This window comes from Dipteris shenzhenensis, chromosome 5 (assembly GCF_047967505.1).
Source record: "Dipteris shenzhenensis isolate YYH24624 ecotype China chromosome 5, Dip_SZ_1.0, whole genome shotgun sequence".
Classification (NCBI taxonomy): domain Eukaryota; kingdom Viridiplantae; phylum Streptophyta; class Polypodiopsida; order Gleicheniales; family Dipteridaceae; genus Dipteris; species Dipteris shenzhenensis.
Genome location: NC_141600.1, coordinates 2,675,989 through 2,697,263, shown reverse-complemented (window position 1 = coordinate 2,697,263; position 21,275 = coordinate 2,675,989). Strand labels below are relative to the sequence as shown.

At 45.1% G+C, this 21,275-nt stretch overlaps 1 pseudogene; it reads right to left on the bottom strand.

Annotated features, from left to right (window-relative positions):
* The window catches only part of LOC147901493 (endoribonuclease Dicer homolog 3a-like), a 114,191-nt pseudogene that overhangs the window by 73,268 nt on the left and 19,648 nt on the right, over positions 1 to 21,275 (bottom strand).

Sequence of the window (21,275 nt, the reverse complement as noted above, 5' to 3'; positions counted from 1 at the left end):
CGAGTGAACTCCCAGTGAAGCTTAGCTTCTACAGAGATCACTTCTTACATATCACAGCGGAGGGTTTCATTGACCCACCAGGATACACACAGATTCACCTACCCCACTCGATAAGGATCGCTCTTGGGCAGTTCCGGGTCTCTTCACACAGACTTCGCATCGAGAGCGGCAGAGTAGAGCGACTACCCAAGGAGCGGCGCATATGCACACTATGTGACATACAGGAAGTTGAGACAGAGGAGCATTTCATCTTCAGGTGTCCTGTGTACTATGAGATCCGAGGATGTTTCCACTGCCTCTTCAGAGATAGTTATGGGATTTTAGCCCATTTCCTCTCCTACCTAGACCAGCGGTGTTTGGCAGGTTTCATTCATGAGGCACTTAGACACCGCGAGAGGATACTCCGAGCACGGAGACAGGAGCAGACTTCTTCCTCGATTGATCCCTCTCACAGCTCTATCACGGAGTTCTTTCAGCTAGATCACATGGATCCCAACGAGATGAGGCCTCGACATGACCGTGACCCGGAACCTGTGACCCGACAGCTCAGACAGAGGGTCGACACACAGATCACACTTGGAGACATCCCCTCCTTGTTTAGAGTTGGAGCCCGACTGACCGGGGTCACAGTAGCCCTGGTTAGACGTAGAGCTACGACCAAGAGACGTGCCAGGACCGCACCTCTGAGTGGCCGACAGCACTCTATTGCCGACTTCATGCCTCCACTGCCTCATCCATCCTGATATCTTGCTGTTGTTGGGGATGATGATGATGATGATATTGATGATGATGCTGAGATTGATATATAGTCGACCACCGACATCACGATGTTGTACTTAGAACTTAGTACTGCCACTCTGCATTTTTGGCATTTTGCATTTTGCATTGGTATGGACGCTCGTTTAGTAGCTCCACTACCACAGCTCGTTGTATCAGGATTTTCACAGTCTCATAGACCCATCGGTCTTCCGAAGACTTTAATAAACTTTCTTTCTTTCTTTCTTTCAGAGTTTGGAGGGGATTGCCTTTCTTCTCTGATTCTGTCTCAAGGTCGACGTGACATTTTCAGCCTCAACCCTGGTTATTCGCTACCTCTTTTTGAGTTTTTACGTGGATGGGGACTTTCCCCTTAAGGATACTCCTGCACATGAAGGATTGGGAACACGTGAGACAAGTAACCCCACATCCCCAAGCATGAACCACGTTGATCAGGCACAAAACTAGCAGTACCTCAACATTGGGACTGAGGATCAACCTTGGCATTTCAAGGTAACTGGTTGGGTTTGGGAACATGATTATCTTCAGAGTAGTAACTGATTTTTTTCCAAGAATATGTGGATGTATTTGCCTGGTCGTACAAGGATCTGAAGGGGTTGCCGGCTGAGTTCTTGGAGCACCGGATGGACTCGTATCTTGATGCAGACCCAGTGGTTAGAGGTCCATACCACATGAATCCCAACTATGGCAAGGCAGTCCAAGCTGATATACAAAAAAAGGAGCAAGCATCTACCTAGTAGATTATTCCGATTAAGTTATTAGAATTGTCATCATCCCCAAAAGAGAGACCAGAAAACTCCGCGTATGTGTTGACTATAGGAGTTTGAATGCTGTCACACAACTTGATAAGTTTCCTCTTCCCTTTAACGACAGAGTGTTGAAGATGGTGGCTGGTCATGCTCTATACTCATTTATGGATGGATATAGTGGGTAAAACCAAGTTCGAGTCAAAGAACAAGACCAGTCGAAGACCACATTTGTCACTCAATGGGGGACGTATGCCTACCAAATGATGCCCTTTGGGTTATGTAACGCACCAGCAACATTTCAACCACTTGTCACCAAACTCTTCCAGGAGAATATTTGCAAGTTTCGTGAGGTCTTTTTAGATGACTTCTCTGTTTTTAATGGTAAAACCGCCTCCCATCTTGATCAGACCATATAAAATGATCATCTACAGAAGTTAAGATGGGTTTTTTATATGTGCAGAGAAGCCCGCTTGTGCTTGAATCCTGACAAGTGCTTCTTTCTTGCGCTCAAAAGTGTTCTCCTTGGTCATATCATTTGTGCTGAAGGGATGAGTACCGATCCAGATAGAGATGATAATCTCCTTGCCTATTCCTTGTACACCTAAAGAGGTGAATTGTTTTTTAGGGCATGTGGGATATTACAGAAGCTTCGTATGTTTCTATGCGGACATCACTGTGGCACTGACAGAACTTCTCCACCATAACTAATCTTTTGTTCGGTCCACACCTCAACAACTAGCATTCAATAATCCTAAGGATTGCCTAGTTAAGGCCTTAATTCTAAGACAACCAGATTGGGAAATCATTTTTCATGTTCATGTGGATGCTAGTGGATGGGCCATTGGTACTATACTGGCTCAGCCTAGCAAGGACCACAAGATTGATTTGCCCATCTACTATTTTTCATGTTCATGTGGATGCTAGTGGATGGGCCATTGGTACTAAACTAGCTCAACCTAGCAAGGACCACAAGATGGATTTGCCCATCTACTTTGCCAGCCGAAAACTTAATGGAGCAGAGCGCAATTAGAGTATCGCAAAGGGAGGGTCTAGGCATGGTTTATAACACAACCAAGTACTACCACTACCTCTTGGGAAACACGTTTATAGACATCATTGATCATCAGGCTCTCAAATAGTTACTGAATAAACCTACTCTTGGGGGTAGATTGAGCAGATGGATTCTTCTTTTTCAGGAATTTGAATTAGACATTGTGGTAAGGGCCAGCAAATGCATCAATCTACAAACTACTTGTCAAGGCTAAGTTCTGAGGAAGCAAACATTGGTATTAAAGATGAATTGCCCAATGTGGGTCTTTTTGGAGTGTCCAGGTCTGACCCCAATAGAGAAACTGAAGAGGATCATTGAGGCCGCCCCCTTCAAATTGATTGCAGGTCAATTGTACAAGCTAGGAAAGGACCACATCTTGAGACGATGTGTACTTCCCCAAAAGACAGTCTATTCTTGAGGAGGCACATGCTGGCATCGAAGGAGGTCATATGGTTCCGGACACTACTGCTCGGAAGATCATATGCGCTGGGTTCTGGTGTCCCAAGTTTTTTCAAGATTGCTACATTCATGTGCACAAATGTGACTCATGTCAACACGCATGCGTTAAGCCTACAAGGCGCGAGTATCTTTCCCTTAAACCATTCACTCCCGTGATGCCTCCCTTCTATTGCTGGGGTTCAGATTTTGTCGGCCCCATCTCTCTTGCGACACGAAGGGGGAACATGTATGCTCTATTGACCACCGACTATGGTACCAAATGGGTCGGGGCCAAGGCAATGGAGACATGCACAGCCCAGGTTGTGGCCACCATTTTATATGATCAAATCATCTCCATGTTTGCTATCCTTTAAAATTGATGAGTGATCGAGGAACTCACTTCCTCAATGACACCATTGCTGCCCTCGTCAAAATATTACAATTAGTTCACAAAATTTCCACTCCTACTACCCTTGTGCCAATGGTTTGGCCAAGAGCTCCCATCATACAATGTGTGGGATCTTGACTCGTCTATGCCTCACTTGTTTAGCAGACTCGCATGTTTTACTCCCAACAGCTATGCTTGCCTACTGGACCACTAAGAGAGACCCAGAGATGGGGAGGGGAGTCTTGATGGGATTCACTGGAAAATGATCAGAGTGGTGGGACGTTTGGGGAAGGAGTGGCACATTGACCCTCTTAGTATCTCAAAGCAGGATGCCCCCAGATGGCGCCTCTGGCTTTGGGAGGGTAGGCCTTTGAGGGAGGTCCAGTGGGATCTGGGAGAGTGGTTATGGTCCTCTAGCGGCGGCCTCGCTGCATCATCATCCTCAAGGCAACACCAGTCCGAGAAAACTGGCCCAACCATCTACTGCCCATCCACATGCGAAGTCCCTCCCACCAAAACTCAGGGATAGCTAGGTCAATCTCTCTCATCCGCTGCCCTGCGCCTCGCAAATGCGCTACACGCCAAGCTTAGCCTTTGCCTCCATGAGTAATTTGCTCTATCTGCCAAAGGACCCAGCCGGTCCACTGTCCCAATGTGCCCAACCAATGTGAATCCACTATCTGAGCATACGCCCCTCCTGATCTCGGATCTATGGGTGTCAAACAAGGGGCTAAGCTCGAACTCCTCTCTGCATCTAGGCTGAGCACGAATGAGGCTCCCTACTACTCTCTGCTAGACCCTATGGAGGCTCCTCATCAAGGGGAAACCCTTCCTTGTAAGGGGGGCTTGTAAGAAGATCCATCTGTGTGAAAGCTGCCACTGCACCCAGTGCGTGGGATGTTCTTGAGAAGCCCTCGCTGTAAGAGGAGCGCTCTGCACCTGGGGTGAGGCCACAAACAACCAACTTGCCCAAGAGGGCTCTGCTCTTCATCTCCGGATCGATGATACCCAAGCCTCCCAGTGCCTACGGCATGATCACCGTCTGCCAAGCAACCCGGGCTCTAGTATTCCTCGTGCCGTCTAAACCAGCCCAAAGGAAGTTCCGAACCAACCGTCTAAGCTGCCCAATGCACTCTCTGTGAAAACGCCAGTAGGAGGCGATATATCAAGATGTGGCAATGTTGTACTCAAAGTTTATGGCGACCCACCAAGAGTCACACCTGGGTCACGTCATGGTCACCTCAGCAACATGCCAAGTTGTTAGACCTTGGTCATACCTAGTCGCAGCGTGTTCACATGTGTTCACATCTTGGACTTGACATGGACATGACTTGGACATGACATGACTTGACATGGACATGACTTGGACATGACATGACTTGACATGGACATGACTTGGACATGACATGGACTTGACATGGACATGACGGAAGCAATACATGACTGAAGAGTGCCAAACCTCAACCTCGACTCACCATGGTCAAAGTCAATCAGAGGGAAGTATTGGCGCAATGGTACGCGGGATACACCTGTTGGTGCACATGGGAAGCAGTCCAACAGTTAAGAGGCATAGGTGGTGCACCAACCCTCTCAACCAACTAGTGTCAGGAGCGCAGGAGAACACATGGAGCACGGGATTCACTGACCCAGGACAGGCTGGAGTGTTGCAGAAGCCATCAAGGACAGAGCGGCCCACAAACGGTGGAATGGCTAAGGATGGCTAAGGGTGCAAGAAGACATCGAATAGGAAGAAGGTGTGGAGATTGGTAGCGGGGGGGTGGAGCAGAGGAGGAGAAGGTGAAGAGGGGGAAAGGGAAAAGGGGGAGGGGGACTTTTCTGGAGGGGCGAGAGGCGGGAGTGAAGGAGTGAGAGGCTAGAGTCAAGAGCTCGCCTCGTGTGTATCTTCTGGGAGTGTATCAGTCATCTTGCTTTCTAATGAGTTATGCTACTTCCCATCTCTGCTCGCTACTCTAAAATCTCTTTTCGTTGTGTTCTCCTCCCCTCCTCTCCCTTCACCTGGTACAACGGACCTGTGTCATGTGGTTGAAGTTCTTTGCTGTTCATGTCGAGGGATGGCTTTCATGATGTTGTTCCGCTTTGGTCTTCTTCTTGCTCACATCACTTCAGCACTTGTACCGCTTGCACATAGTTGACACCATCTTCCGCTTACACATAGTTGACACCATCGACAAGCACTCACCTACGTACCATCAGTGACACTTATGGCACGTCTTACTCGCTTCTCACACCAGTGGCCCTAGGCCTCCGGTAATACTTCCGGAAGTGTTAGGAACCCCCCCCCCCTCAGATAGTTTTTGGCGATCACGGTGGGACACTGCTGGTGTTGAGTAGCACGAGTGAAGTGGTGATCTAGGGTCCTAGAGAGAGGTCTTATGCCCAGTAGTTCTGAAACATTTGAAGGAGCTAGTGAGAGAACTAGGAGGTACTTGAGGAGAGTGGAGAAAAGACTTCCGGCAGACCAAACTAGGTACAAGAAGCATTACGTGCGACGTAAGTTTGCAAAGTCCTCAACTCGAGCACAAAGTGAGCCCATTGGAGCAGTAGCCAGAGCAAGTAACTTCATCGACACTCTCATTGACTTGGACCAACAGGAACCCTGGTGGTCAGATCCGGACTCCGGAGAAGAAGTGCAAAGCGGAGAACAGGTGAAAGAAGAGGGTACTAAGGACGAGGACTCCTCAGGGACTCATCAAGGTCAAGGCAGCCCCTCTCCTCCTCCTGCAACGATGTCTTCATCAACCACCTCTTCTACCGGAGTGGTGACTCCATCTGCTCCCGCCTCAACCTCTTGTGGACAAGCTGCTACCTCATCTGTTATGCATAGCTCCGGGCTCCTAGCTAATCCTTCTTCTACATCTATTCCATTGGGGGGTACTTTTGCTCCGGCCATGCCTTTACCTGCCATGATGGTTTCATCTCCCTTTCCATCCACACCGGTGTTGCCTTTTCCACCACCTTCTTCCTTCCCTTCTGCTTACTCATCCATGACTTCAACTCCGTCCCTCTCTTTCCCAAATGCTCTCCCATCCTCTTTCACCCCCACATCTTCCATGTTTTCACCCTTTCCCTCTGCAACACCGAGACCCCCCACTTACGCCCTACCATCTGGGTACACTTCCTCTATGACTACATCAGTAGTGACTTCTCCATTGTGGTCCTCCACAGGAGGAGTTGTCGGGGTGGTCTCCTCCTCGGGAGCACCAACACTCATTACAGCCCCATCGGGATTCCCTCCAACTCTTGCATCCTCTCCAACCTCTCGGGTGGGGATGGCCCCCTCTCCAACCTCTCAGGTGGGGATGGCCGTTCTCAGTCCTCCAGACAGAGCTAGACTTCGTGAGCTACTCAACAAGGTCCACGTGAAGACTCAAAAGTTCAAAGGCCACCTCCATGAGGATGCGGAAGCTCATGTGAGGAAGTTCCTCACAGCATGTAGAGCTAAAGGTGTGGAGAATGAGCATGCGTTCCTTCACATCTTTCCCTCGTCATTGGAGGATGCCGCGGATGTATGGTACAGTCAATTTCCTCCGGACCACTTCCAGACGTGGACAGACCTAAGGGAGGAATTCTTACGCACTTTCAAGTTGGAAAAATTTGAACACATGATTGTCCAGGAGTTATCCACTGACACCATGAAGCCTGGAGAGAGCATCTCTGAGATGTACACAAGGATGAGGGTCTTGGCGGCAAAGATGTCGGTGCCACCCAATGACGCCGTCATGAAGGGGTGGTTTTTGAAGACTTTACCCTCCACCATTGCTATAAGGCTGGTTGACAAACTTCCTGAGCATGCCTCACTACAAGAATTTCTGAGGGAAGCGGTGAAGATGGAACGGTCCCAGTTAAGTTTCGCCTCAACACCCGCTCAGACCGCCCAACTTCCGAGAGAAGAGGGCTCACAGGCATGGCAGCAACTCAAGAAGGAATTAGAAGAAATCAAAGAAGGTCTGAAAGACAGAACAAAAGTGGATGGACCGTCACCCTTTGAAGCTCAGATAAGAAGTGGTCTCTGGTGCACCGACTGCAAGGGTTCTGGCCATGGCTACTGGGAATGTCCATCGAAGCGTAAGGTACCCACCCCAACCTCCTTTTGCACATTTTGTGAAATTCATGGACATGATGCCTCCGAGTGTAGGTATCTTAAGGGGTTGAGGAAGCTTCTGCCGGAGTATCCAATTGGGGAACCACTGGTGGCTACAATCAACAAAGCTGCACCGACCACTTCAGGGCCAGTACCCCTAGCTTCAGCCCCTGTGAAGGCACCTGAACCGCCCACCCACCCTATCATTCCACCTCCACTACTTCCTAATCCTCCTAATCCTCCTTTGCTCCAAGCTCCTACTCCTAGTGAATTTGGGGCTCCATACTTCTACCCTCCACCCTACTATGCACAGTATCAACCACCTATGTCAGGGGGTGGATATGGACCCCCTTATATTCGCGGTCGACGGGGTGGGTTCCGAGGTGGACGTGGAGGCAGAGGTACCAACTTTCGCAGGCCCATCATGTGCTATAGATGTGGCGAGTACGGCCATTACCAAGATGATTGTACACAACCATTCGGGGGACCCTCTTGTACACAGTGCAACACAAATGACCACTACACCAGAGATTGTCCCAATGGCAGAAGGGAATTAACATCGCAAGTCAACATGGTTGACGTAGTAGTGGCGGGGGAGGGTGACAAACCCCATTTGATTGGTGCAGTGTTGGGAGCTGTGACTAGGTCACAAATGAAGGGTGACAGTAGTAAGGATGATTCAACATCAATATCGGAGGCCTCATCACCAACTAATACCAACTCAGTCACTAGAAGAGCATCCCCACCTCCTTCCTCCAAGGTGGACAGTGGGCACAAGACTACATCACCCTTGTCCTCTCCTGTAACTGGATTAGAAAGGACCCGAAGGGCCCCACAGCCATCAAGACCTATCAATAGCTCTAAAACTACCTCAGCTCCAAGTGAGCAATCTATGCCTTCAAGGTATCAGGAGGTGATCAGGAGTGTCACCAAAGATCTTCAATCTAGTTCTGAAGATGAAGGCGTCACACCTCAGCTTCCTTCCCGCAAGTCCAAAATAGTGAGGTTTGCAACAGAAGTGACAACTTCAGGGCGGTCTTCAATTCCACAAGTTATGCTGACTAAGTGTCCTATGTGGCCTAAAAGGCACTAACACTATAAGTGCCTACACTTATGTCTACAAGGCACATACCATGGCCTATAGGGCATCACTAGAACCACCAGAAGATGGCCTACAAACCCCCCTCCATGGGATGGGATGAAGTACTCTGGAAACGTCTCAGAATACCTGGTAGTTTTTGGTCATGGTGGCACATGTTCATCCAAAAGGATATAGCCACCTATGAATGTACAAGGAATGTCAAATCATGTAACAAAGGGAACCAAGTGTAAAGCCTGTCGGAAGACTTCGAACTTGGAACGAGAAAGTGCCTTTGTAAACATATCTACGATGTCCTCTGTGGGAAGATAGAAAAATACTAGGTTACGCGCAATGGCCAAAGCACTTTGGCTGTCAGTGTAGACAATAGTGGAGAATGTCTGGCAAATACCAAGATCTGTAAGTAACTGTCGAAGCCAAACACACTCTACTGTAGCGGTGAAAGCTGCCCTGTACTCAGCCTCACAGCTAGACGTGGCAACTGTTGGTTGCTTCTTGCTGAGCCAAGAGATACACGAATTGCCAAGCAAAAAACAATTGCCATTATGTGACACTATGGTGTCGGAACATCCTGCCCAGTCACTATCCGTGTAAGCATGCATGGTAAGTGAACCCTGATCACCATAGAAGAGGGCTAAATCCTGAGTGCCTCTGAGATATCTGAAGACTCTCTTCACTGCTTGCCAATGCTGTGAACTGGGCACATGCATGAATCTGCTGAGCTGAGATACTGCATAGTGCACGTCAGGTCTGGTGCGACATAAATAAATAAGGCATCCAACAGCCTGCTGATAAAGAGTGATATCACATGGTGGGCTCCCATCATGAGCTGAGAATTTGAAGCCAGGGTCCACTGGAGTAGAGATTGGCTTGCAATCCTCAAACTGAAAATGATCAAGGAGCTGTCCAATATACTTGGACTGAGACATCATGATACCCCCTCAACATGAGCAAACTGAATGCCTAAATAATAATGGAGCCGTCCCATGTCTAACATGTAAAAAATCTGCTGCAAATCAGCCTTGAAAGATTTGCTTTGAAAGCTGCAATTTGCTGAGTATCTGGGCCCTGGGCCCGTTATGAGCATATCATCCACATATAAAATCAGCACTAAAAAATGAGATCCACTCCCACGGACATAAAGAGTGGGTTCAGTGGGACTATTCTGAAAACCAAGGGATAGTAAGTGTGCATGAATTTTGGCATACCATGCCCTGGGTGCCTGCTTCAAACCATAAAGGGCTTTTCTAAGCTGGCATACCTTATTTTCAGAATTAACAACCTCAAACCTAGGAGGTTGTGTGACATAGACTTTTTCCTGCAGATCCCCATGAAGAAAAGCGGTCTTGATGTCACATTGGTGCACTTGCCAATGATGATGGGCTGCAATGGCAATGACACATCGAATGGTAGTAATCCTGGATGTGGGAGCAAATGTCTCCTCAAAGTCAATGCCTTGTTGTTGGGCATACCCTTTTGCAACAAGACGGCCTTTGTATCGATCTATGGCTGCCATCAGATTTCCTTTTTAATTTGTAGACCCACCGCATTCCAATGGCATGCTTGCCAGGTGGGAGATCTACTAATTCCCATGTGTCATTTTTGGCAATAGATTGTAACTCAGCTTTCATTGCATCTATCCACTCTTTGCTGTCAAAAGCATCTTTATGGCACAAAGGCTCTTCATTGCAAGCTGTAGCAAGGAGTGCAAACTCAAGAAAGTGACCATGCTGTCTATTCCCTGATCTTGTCCAGGCAGCAAAAGGCTGATCTTATTTGCTGTCCCTCAATGTATCAAGAAGCCATCTGGGAACTTGCCTGTGCTGTCTATTGACAGCTCTTTCTTCAATGACTGCATCATGAGTAGTGGGATCATTTTGTGCCAGAAGAGAAACCTGCAAATCAGCATGAGGTTGTGGCTGATTATTGCTTAGTGGAGGGCCTGCAGGAGGCTCATGTTGCTGCTCAAAATCCTCTTCTGATGATGGCAGAGGTAACCAAGATTCAAAGGCATCAAACATGTCAACATCTAGCTTTGCTTTGCAGTCCACAAGAGGAGAAGCTGAATGTTCAGCAAAGATCACATCTCTACTGACAATAATCTTTCCAGTATTTGGTTGATATAACCTATACCCTCTGCTCTCCTGGCTGTAACCAATGAATATGCATTTGATTGCCTTGTCATCAAGCTTATGTCTCAGCTGAGATGGTACACGAACATATGCAAGAGACCCAAAAACTTTCATGTGTGAAAGTGAAGGCTTCTTGCCTTTCCATGCTTCATAAGGTGTAATAGTCTTCAATGCCCGTGTAGGTGATCTATTCAGCACATAGTTGGCACACATTACTGCATCAAGCCAAAATTATTGGGCAAAGACTTGGCCTTAAGCATGCATCTGGCCAACTCCATTGTGGACCTGTTTTTCCTTTCAGAAACACGATTCTGCTGAGGAGTGTAAGGAGTAGTGCATGAGTGAATAATGCCCCGTGAGGATAGAAATGCATCAAACTCCTTTGACATATACTCACCCCCCCTATCTGTGTTGAGGGTGACAAGCTTGTTTCCTGATTCATTCTCAACCATATTCAGCCATCTCTGAAAGAATAAGAAAACTTCAGATTTGGCCTTTAAAGGATATACCCAGCAATACCTTGTGAAATCATCAATGAGAGTCATGAAATACTTGTATCCTCCAATGGCATTTGTCCTCATTGGGCCACAAACATCACTGTGTACTAGCTGCAATTTCCTTTGTGAGAGTTTTGGACAATTCTTTTGAAAAGGAAATCGATGCATCTTACCCAAAAGACAACCCGTGAACACATGTTTGGAAACTGTGTGAGTCTGAGGTACATCATTTGCCATCTGCTGTGAATGTAGCTTTGCAAGAGCTCTATAATTGAGATGGCCCATTCTCTCATGCCAAAGATGAGTTTCAGCAAGCTGTGAATCTGAAATAGCCAATGCTTCAATAGAAAGTACAGTTGGATGATGATCAAGGTGATAAAGCCCTTTTTACAAAGTGCCAATGAGAACTATGGCATTGTCATCACGAAGATCATATACTAGGCATCTGTAGCCATCAAAAATTACTCTGAAACCTGAAGTAGCAATTGCTGAAATTGAAATCAAGTTGACTTCAATGCCAGGCACAAAAAGAACATTTGTCAGAGTGACAAGATGGCTGGAAATGGATGTGAGCTGCACATCTCCAACTCCTTTTACAGCATATGAAGCATTATTAGCACATGTAACAGTCCCCCCTTGAGGTGCATCAGCTAGAGAATGAAACAACTGTCTGCAAGATGTGACATGCTTGGAAGCACCACTATCAAAGTACCAGGACTGAGCATCATTAGCAGTAAAGAGTGCATCAGCTTTGGAGGGATCAAATGATCAATGGACAGCCCATGCCCAATCATCCTGAAGAGCATGTGCATGTGAAGCATCTGCTAGCTCATGGGATTCAATAGCATGTGAGGCATTAACTGTCAATCCTGCTTTCTTTTTCTCCGAAGCAGTGCGCTTCCTGCATTCTGAAATGTCATGTCCAGGCTTGCGACAATAGTTGCATCTTTTCTTCTTTGCCTTATCTGCTGTATTTTTAGATGCATGGGAGGAATTGCAGCTGCTATGCGCAGAGGAATTGCAGCTGCTATGTGCAGATTTTGGCTTGCCCATAGGCTTGGAAGCCTTGCCTCTTCCTGTCTGTTGTGAAGCAAATGCATGATTAGGAATAATGGCTTGTCTGTTAGCTCTACTTTGCTCTTCCTGCAAAAGCAAAGTAACTAGCTGATCAAAAGAATAGTGGTTTGGATTACCCATGGCCACTAATCGAAGGGTTGTAGCAAACCCTTGATATGTAGCTGGCAGTCCATTCAATGTGGTACTGACAAGCTGTGAATTTGGCACCACCTCATCAATGTTGGCAAGCTGTTCCATGAGGTCCTTGACCTTTGTCAAGTATGCATCCATTGACTTACCTTCATTCATATTGACTTCCTATAATTGCCTTCTCAAATATGCAACACGAGCTTCATTGCGAATCTGATAAAGAGAAGCCAATTTATCCCAAGCATCCTTTGTTGTCTTGCAAGACCGGATGTGTGGAATGATGATTCTCTTGCATGATAAAGCAATGCATGAATGTGCATTTGCATCTCTTGCATCCCATCTTGACTGTTCTTGAGTTGGAAGAGCAGCAACAGGAGTGCTAGAGGAAGAGGCATCAGGAGGAGTACCCCCTGCAGAGGACCAGCAGTAGAGGCAACCACTGTAGCATTGGTTGGCCTCAGATCAGCCCCAGAAACAATATTCCACAAATGCTTTGCAACAAGAATATGTTTCATGAGATAAGACCACATCGGATAGTTGGTGCCATCCAACTTATCATCTTCACGAAGAACTCCAAAGCATAGCAAATGTGATACCCTGAAAACCCAAAAGCCTCAAGGCTATCACTGCAAAAAGCTGTCTGTCCCAAAAATGACAGCAAATATCTGCAAATTTCAGACCCAAATCAAAGGGCAAATGCAGATCTGACCCAAATGTGACTGTGACAGGCAATGTTCACCGCAAAAAACAGCAAATTTGGCAAAAGCCCCAAATTTATTGAGGGCAAATAGGCCAAAAAGAGGGCAAAAGTAGAAAAGCCCCAAATTTTGCTGAAATTTTTGCAAATGTGACCCAAAGTATGCAAATCTGACTCAATGTCCTGCAAAAGTGACTCAATGTTCTATAAACTGACTCAATGTCCTGCAAATTGACTCAATGTCCTACAAATGTGACTCAATGTACTGCAATCAAAAAGAAATTGCAGACCAAATCCCGAATCTCTAGTGTTCTTGCACGAAGTTGCAACTAGAGGAGATGAAAGGTATTGAAAGCTCCAAATTTTGCCAATGTCCTGCAAGAGACTTCACACGTGCAACACCTATACGGAGATCTCGAGAGAAGTACTAGCTGTACGGATAGCTCAAGTACGGTGTACGACTGTACGGTCAGCTCAAGTACAGTGTACGGTTGTACGGCCATACGTTGTACGGGGATCTGAAGTACTACAGTTGTACGGAGGCTCCCATGTGCAAGTACGAACGATCTGCGTAGATCAGTACGACGATGCACGTACTGATCTATACGGCAGCGCAAGTACGATGGCTCTAGTACGGAACACAACGCAATGAAGTACAGTACGGCGCAGTACTGAATGTAGGTGCGGACATAGTGCAGGTATAGATTTGTACGGAGTGCAAGTACGGACGCACGACGAAGGTACAGATTCAGTGCAAGAAACGTACGATATTTGTACGTGGCTATACGGACATCCGTACTATTGTACGGACAGTACGGACAAGAGGCACAGGAAGCAAAGATGGGCTCTGATACCACTGTAGGATCGGAGAGAAGAGAGAGAGAGTGCAGGTACGAAAGAGTCGAAGTAGAACAGCCGTCACGTCAAAGTCTTAGATAAATAAAAACATACAAGTACAAAGTACTTGTAGCTAGACCTAGGACTAAGTGTCCTAGGTGTCACATAGGACTAAGTGTCCTATGTGGCCTAAAAGGCACTAACACTATAAGTGCCTACACTTATGCCTACAAGGCACATACCATGGCCTATAGGGCATCACTAGAACCACCAGAAGATGGCCTACAACAGCAACATTTGAAGTTAGAATTTGAGAGAGCTCAAGCAGCCCAGCAGCGCGACACAGAGGTGACACTTCGGCAACAGGAGGAAAGGTGGCAGAAAGAGAAGGACTCAGCTATTCACGAGGGTGACATCGCTTGGAACATTCAGCGGGCTGCCCTTGAGGATCGCCTCCACAGTCACAAGCAGGAATGGGAAGCAGAAATAACAACACTACGCAGCCAGCATGCAGCAGCTCTAGCAACTTTGCAAAGCCAGCATGTCACAAACGTGACCAGATTTCAGCAGGAGATCACATAGTTAAGGGAGTCGTTGTCTTCCTCAAAGATTGCCCAAGAAAAATCAAAATCTAGAGTGGCTGAATTGGAAAAGAAGCGTTCATCCTTGGAAGAAGAATTCACAGACCTTCGGACACAGTTGGCCACCCTCTAGACTTCCCAGTCCACCTTGCAAGGGCAAAAGGATCATTACTACCGGCGATACCACCGGTATAAAGCCAAGTATGAAAATTTGAGAAACGTGATGGACACGCTTGAGGTTGAGGAGGAAACACCCCATCCACAACTATATATGACTGGGGCAAAGCAAAGGGATGAGCAAAAGGCCACAAAGCTACATAAGAAGGCGGAAGAGGAGAAGGCTATTGAGGACCTCCCTCAGTAATTTGATACATGGGTTTTTGGTTTTTTGGCACTGTTAGATTTTTGCCAGGCTGATTGGCTCTCAATGTAAATATCAAGGTGTTTTATCTCAGGATGTACTCAGTTTTTTTGCAATTTTCCATGTTGTCCCTTATCAAGCAGCAGTTCATTTTTCCGATTTCAATTTAATAGAAATTTTAAAATTACTCGCATAGCCAACCACATGGTCTGTACCATTTTCTTTTCCTACTCCATCACCATATCAATGGTTTGTAAGTTCTTGTTTCTTTGACGGGTTCCTCCTCCATTTCTATTCACCGGGACGGTGAATGATAGTGGCTGGGAAAATTGTTACAATAGAAACACCCCTGACCACACGACGACATGCATTGACCACCTGTCGATAGGCGTTGACCACATGACGACATGTGTTGACCACATGTTGACCATGTGTCAACACAAGTCAGCCACACGATAGGAGTAGTTGATCACACAGGCTCATCCAGGAGTACTATCCGAGGCAACCATGCGTCGACACATCAACCACTAGTTGACACATGTCAACCACGAGTCAACCAGGAGTATCATACCCAAGGCGATCTCATCGAGAGCTGTGCACATGGAGCAATCAGGAGTATTTACAGTTACACAGTGGTTCAGTGGTGCGGTGATCCAGCTCACTTGCACATGGAGAATTTACACCATCCTGATTAGAAGAGGCTGGCGAGTCAGGGAGTCAGGAAGTCGCCGTAGCCATCAAGAGAGCCAGCGGCGCAACGGCCATCCTCAACAGCTAAGGAGATAAGAGGATGACCAATGGGAAGAAAGGGGGAGATTCTCAACGAAGAAGGGGCCCTACAAGGCGGGGATGAGGATGAAGGCTAAGGTGGAAAGGGGAGGGGAGAGAGGGCATTGGGCATTCAGCATTCGGCACTAGAGTGGGAGAAAGGAGAGTGTGAGGAGAGATAGAGGCTGGAGCTACGAGCTCGCCAAGGAGAGAGTGTGGAGAGACTTGTGTGTACCCTCTATCTACTATAGGGATAGACCTGTGTGTTCTTGTGACTTGCGACTTGTGACCTGGAGACACTGGTCTAGTGATATGTACTTTGGCCATCTTGGTCACTTTCTCATTTTTCTTATCTCTTCCTGATATGGGATTGTTCACTAGTGTATGACGAGATTTTCTTATTCTGCTTATGTTGTGGAGTTCTCAGGTGATTGTCATTTAGCATAGCATTGCAACACTCATGCTTCTCACGCCAGCAGCCTTTGGCCTCCAGTAACACCTCCGGAAAGATAGGAACCCCTCCCCTTAAACACAGCAGGAGGTTTATTTATATTACTAGAATATGCTCCCAACTTTAACGGGCCTGCCAATCAAGTATTGAACCGCACATTGTCGTTAAAAAACTCATATCCATTAATGAAGTGGTATAACCGTTCATTTGTAGTAACATAGTCGTATAAAGAGAAACATGTTCTAGTCAAATGGAATATATAGGAAAGAAAAGCTTCAATATGAGCATTCTGCAGTTGAAGGAGAAACTACTGGATTATGTATGGTCAACTCCCACAACCTTTCAAGAAAAATGATGTAGTCTGAACCAGGTCTATGTGCTCGACCCCGAGATTGGATAGAAGCTACGCACTGACTTTGGAAGGTCAAATTGAATCACAGAGCTGCAACTCTGTATGTCCAGGCCTTCCTCAGCGATATTGGTAGCAAACAAAACATTCACCTAAAACAAATTGCAGATCATCCATAAGACCAAGATCTAAACCTGCTGAATACCAATACCGGAATGTTTTGAAAACTGCAAAATTCAACACAAGAAGTGCACATGCAGATGTGCATTTAAAGGAGCGCAACTGACCCTTCCAGAACGAAAATGCTCTATGGTGCGTTGTTGTTGTTTCTGGCCCATTACATCAAGCGAAGCAGTTATACCAGTGAGAAATTCACAGTTGATAAAAGATAAGCAACCTATATGGCTTGCCAATTTAGCAAGAACCATAGCTGCAACAACTCTCTCCACAAACACAATGCATCACATGTTCTTGACATCCCTACACAAGTCATGAAAGAAAAGATGGATCATTACAGCAAATGTCCTCTTTCATCAACGAATAACTAATTGCATTCTCTCAACCTGTATTCCAGAAGGGACTCCACAAGAAGCAGGATCTTTGGACTTAACAGACCATTCTCAACACCTCCTTCAACATCATATACACTGTTTATTGGCTCTAAGTTCCCTGCGATGCCAATTTCATATGTCATAAAGGCCTCTATCATACCAAATATTAGATTCAAGACAGCTTTCCTAAATTATGAGAGCCTTTTTCCCAGGCAATTGCGAGGATGCCATTATCATATGACAAGACTCTCTCATGAAAATGAGTAATGCTTTGTGAAAATTGGAGCCGGAAACATCACATGCCAAACCACATCTTTCAATTTATCATTAAAACAATTACACACACGATATAAAAATATTTAGGAGATCATCCCAGATTTATCATTCAGTCCAAATTCAAAGGTGCTCCTGCCTTGGGAGATAAGGTACTTCTAGCTTACCACATGTTCTTTCTTGAAGCAAGTTATAAAGTTATTTGCTCCTGCCTTGGGAGGTAAGGTAGTTATAGCTTACTACATGTTCTGTCCTGAAGCAAGTTATAAGGTTATTTGCTCCTGCCTTGGAAGATAAGGCACTTATATCTTACTACATGTTCTTTACTGAAGCAAGTTTCAACCAACCTTCTGAAAGGGCAGCCTCTAAAACTTGTGATGCCTCCCTAAGAAAGACTTCCTTCAAAATTCGAGCAGTATCATTATCTACCTCAAAATTTGCATTTTTGTCCTTTCTCAAAAGAAAATCAGCTGCGTGAAACGGGAATCTTACAATAATTGTTAGAAACCTGGGGATGGATTAATATAGTCCTTGAAAGTTTTCTTTTAAGAGCATAAAACATATAAACATGCAACCACAGCCATCTGGTGCAGCACTGTTAGTATTACCTTACAAGCAGACCACAGCCCCAATTCCTGTAAACGGTAACACAGAGAACCATGTAGCTCCCTAACTCTCTTCCGCAGCTTTTTTGCCAGTTCTTCATCATCTTTGAAAAGTCTATTATCACCATTGGTCTGAAGGCAGTTGTGGCGCTCCTCATACTATCTCGCCATATCAAAAAGGTCAGAGACATAATCGAGATGACAATGGACGTCATAAAATGTGTCTTTGCTTCCCCAGGTCAGTTATGCACCTTTTCCCTGATTGAATTTAATTTATGCTTCAAGAACTCAAAAGAGTGCCGGGATTTATCATAAACTTTAGTTTTCTGGATTGGATTTGGCACATACAACTCCAGCTCAACTCTGTCCTTCAAAGTATAAACCTGACAAAATAAATTCAGAAATCTATTTTTAGATTCCCTTGGATTAATTTTCATTAACAGAGGTTAAACAGCCTCTTCATCCAAGGACCTGTAATGCTGCAAAAAATTATCATTTTCTCCCGCTTGCAATAGGAATACCAAGAAAAGAACACAACAAGTATGTACCTATCTCTAGCATATACTTGTACGTTAAAGTCAGGACTAAATTCTAGGATCATGCAGGATTATTTTCAGAGAAGTTTCCAAACCAACTTGTCTAATAGATAGATCCTTGGTTTTGATATTCCAGGAGGCACAGACTATTCCCTTATGCACAAGAGCAATAGCCTTCTTTAGATGTTTCATGCACGCACCCCTCAATTATGAAGTCTTCCCATTGAGATATGCATCTGTATCTATCTTTGGCACATATATCTACATCAAAACCAGAACCGAATCATGAGGGATTTCCTCCAAAGTTTTGGTTTGTGAACACAACCTTTAGTACAACATTTATCACACAAACTCGCCTGTTTGAGATACCTCATTTGTCTTGCAGGTCCAGCAAAAAAAGGCAGGGAACATAGCCCCATGCAGATAAGAAATCACCCACTTAAAATGGTGCATGCATATAATCCCTCGACTAAGTAGTCCGTCTATTGGAATTTAGGGGAAAATCTTAATGTATATCATGTGTATAAATCAGATAAATTATGCATCAGATGACTTGTAAAGTTTCAAACAAACCTTTGCATCAAGGAGAGATTCCAGTTGATCCAGCTGCTCTGCACAGTCAGTACCTGAAGAAACTCCTGAGAAATTGCCACCAACAACCTTAATCATATAGCATGCCCGCAAACAAAAGAAAAAATAAAAGGAAGTTGGATTGACTACTTTGGTCACTCAAAAGAAAACTGAAAACCTTAAAGCAAAAATAGAAAGAATGGAAAACTGGTGAAAAATCTGCAGCACCTGCCCAATAGTATGGCAACAAGAAAGCTCATCAACCACTGACATGGTCAAACCTACCCTCATAATTTTTGCATATGGATGATCCTTCTGTGTATGATGGCACTCATCTAAAATCAGAAGCTCAATATTCTCCATTTTTATAAAGCTATGCCTCAAAGCATCCAGGAAGACTTGTGGTGTCATCACTAAAACCTGTAGCTCAAAGCAAGATGAGGATTACTACTACAGCTGCAGTAGGTCCTAGCCCAGCAATAAAACCAGACAGAATCATTCAAGTGAGAATCGCCTTGCAAAGTTAAAGCCATCAAATAACTTTATGCATGATGTTCATAGTCCCATCCGTGCTGAACTTTTTGAGAGAATAAAAGAGAGAAAAAATATTCCTCCTACATGATGGTCCCAATAGTTAATCTGTTGCTTCTACAGTGTTAAATATAATCGTAAATGCTAGTATTGAAAAGAGGAAAAAATTAAAAGGGATCACAACTAGAGGTCCAAATTCATTTCATGCATGTGGTACTCAAACAGAAACAATTTTATAATGTTCTTAATAAAACCACCTCATTTTTAAGAGTCTGTGTTTGCCACGTTTCAGCATTCCAATAATCAACTCCTTTCGCACCATAAAAGCTGTCCACTTTCAAATCTGTGTTGATTCTTAAAACTTCTGTTTGCTGCAAAGAAAGTGTTGAATCATCAGCAAAGAGATGAAGAAGCACTTACTGCAGGGAGCAACTCATCCATGTGAGGAACAAGAAACATTCTTTATACTCTGAAGGTATGCAAATCTAAAATAGTCCATACCTGCTCAACAAGATAAACAGTTGGTGCCAAGAACACAGCTACCACTTTTTGATTTCGATCTCGAAGTACAGGAGCAAGTTCTTTTACAAGAAGTACAGCAATGAGCGTCTTTCCACAGCCAGTTTCAAGATACACAATCGTGTTTTCTTGAAGAGATTTATTCAAAACTTCAATCTGATATCTGCATTTATTGTCGTTTACCATCAATGAAGCGATGTCAGAATAAATTAGTGACCAAATATGTCAGACAAAAACACTTTAAATGAAAGAAATATGCAAAGATTGGCAGCACAAGAGTACTCTTTATTGACCCGCGAAAAGTAGGTGTGTGGACATATGAAAACCACATGCATTCCAGTTGGCTTGCAACTTGCGGCAATCGGGCACATAGTTATCTTCTCATCTTGTTCATTGGTTGTATTATCTTATTTGCCACTTATAACCCTTTTCACAGCTTAATCATATGTCTTCCAGAGCATTCTTCGATGAAACATTATGAAATGTAAACTGGAATACTCTGAAGCATTCCAACATGTAGTCAATGGCACTAGACCAAAAAGATTAGAAGTGGAAGGGAAGCATGAGGGCGGGTGGAACATACAAAAATGGAGCCAATATGCTTCAATTACAAGTTGCAAAAGTTGAAAACAGCTGGAGGCCTTCATTAAAGAGGCTATTCGGCAACAACAAAAAATAAAAGAGAAAGTGACTCTATCTCTTTTCTTTATCCCCATGGGAAGCTACACAAAAAGAGAGAGAGAGAGAGAGAGAGAGAGAGAGATTATCAGGAGGCCCCACCAACTTATCCTCATGAGAAATGCATCTCCCAGATTCTAATTCTGATTCTAAGCCATTTTAAATGTATGCAGAAGCAACCATCCTAAAAAATTCACAGGCTATGAATGATATTGTACCAAACAAAAGTAACTACTGTCAATGCTTGGCCAGATGACGCACAATCCCCACTAAATTTTAGGAGTCAATTCCTGAGATGAGGACAACAAAGCGCCTCGGAAACTGGCCAAATAGTGACTGAACGTACGGGCATCAGCACCATGAGTTGTACAGACACCCCATGTTGAGGTTGTATGGGCTGTAGCAATTTTATGGAGGCACACGGCGGGCTATATGGTCAAAACAAATTCTATTTGTAGTGGCCCACGTAGAGGGATCGGGCTGAGGGAAGGGGGGTTGGGGGTGGGTAGAGGGAGGGGGAAGGTTGGGT